Source organism: Lactuca virosa, chromosome 4 (genome assembly GCF_052849685.1).
Source record: "Lactuca virosa cultivar CGN04683 chromosome 4, Lactuca_virosa_CGN04683_v6, whole genome shotgun sequence".
Taxonomy (NCBI): Eukaryota; Viridiplantae; Streptophyta; class Magnoliopsida; order Asterales; family Asteraceae; genus Lactuca; species Lactuca virosa.
Window position 1 is genome coordinate 412,551,830 of NC_136429.1, and position 1,658 is coordinate 412,553,487.

Genomic DNA, 1,658 nt, shown 5'->3' on the forward strand with positions numbered 1-1,658 from the left:
TCCCTTAAGAGCCTAAACAACTGGGGAAACTTCCACATATCATCTGGTCCTTCGACAGAAGGTATTTGGTGGTCATTATACCCCGACTCGCCGAGTCCAAAGAACGGCTCGCCGAGTCCATCCTTGACCATTACTATAAAGTTGATTAAAATGGGTTTTAACACCTCAAAACTATAGATCTGGCCTCCTAATGTCCATTTTACATGTAAAGTCTCAAGCTTGGTGCACATGCATGGGATCTTTGGCTCCAAAAGCCATAAAAGATGGTCTACAAGATGCATGGGGTGTTTATGGCAACAAAGTTGGCATATTTATGAAATAAAGGCCCCCAATGGCCCCAGATCTGAAGTCATAACTTCGAATTACACTTCACAACCTGAAAATGGCTTAGAAAGCCCTAAATATACCAAGATCCAAGCCCTAAAGATGATTATTTACATGGATGATCAAGACATGAGCTTTTTACCTTAAATGAGCTGGAAATGGAACACAATCTCTGGATCTCCAAGCTCCCACTTGAACTCCCGAGCTCCTTTCCTCTTCTCAAGCTTCACAAACCACCAAAATGCACAAAATGACCTTAAAACACTCAAACAAGGCTAGGGTTTCGAGTTAGGGTTTGCTCTGGACGATGGGGGCTGAGTTGAGGGGTTATAATGTGTTTAAATAGGGTGTAAGCCCTCAATTTAGGGTTTCACTCAAACAGCGTCTACTCGCCGAGTCGGTCTCCCGACTCGTCGAGTAGACTACTTAAACTTCCTGCGGATCACGACTCTACTCGACGAGTTGGGCCTCCAACTCGTCGATTTCCAGAGAAAAACATAATAAATACTTAAATTAAAGACATACCAGGAATCGGGTGTTAAAATCTCCCCCAATTTTCTTATAATTTGTCCTCGAAGTCTGCTACTCGGTCCTGAAAAAGCTCGGGGTAATGCTCCCTCATCTCGTCCTCCGGCTCCCAGGTCCATTCCGAGCCCTTGTGGTGCCGCCACCGCACCTTAACCAGCTCCACTCTCTTGTTCCTCAGATCCTTCGATTTCCTGTCAAGGATTGCCACTGGCCGCTCGATGTAATTCAGACTGTCATCCACCTGAATATCCTCTAATGGCACTACTGCCGAATTGTCCACCAGACACTTCCGCAACTGGGAGACGTGAAAAGTGCTATGTATCTGACTGAGTTCGGCTGGCAGATCCAGCCTATATGCCACCTTGCCCACCCGGGCTACAACCCTGAAGGGTCCAATATACCTGGGGCCCAGCTTACCCCACTTCCTGAATCGAATGACACCCTTCCATGGTGACACTTTCAGGAGCACCATATCCCCGACCTGGAACTCTAGGTCCGATCGACGCTTGTCGGCATAAATTTTTTGCCGACTCTGAGCAGTCTGAAGCCTGCTCCGAACCTGTTGGATCCTCTCCGTCGTATTGAGTACCACCTCGGTACTTCCCATGACCCTCTGACCAACCTCACCCCAGCATATCGGGGTCATGCACTTCCTCCCATACAACATCTTGAAGGGAGGACGGTCGATACTCGCATGATAGCTATTTTTATAGGAGAACTCCGCCAACGGAAGGTAAGTATCCCAACTACCTCCAAAATCTAAAACACACGCCCGCAGCATATCCTCTAGAGTCTAGATGGTCCGC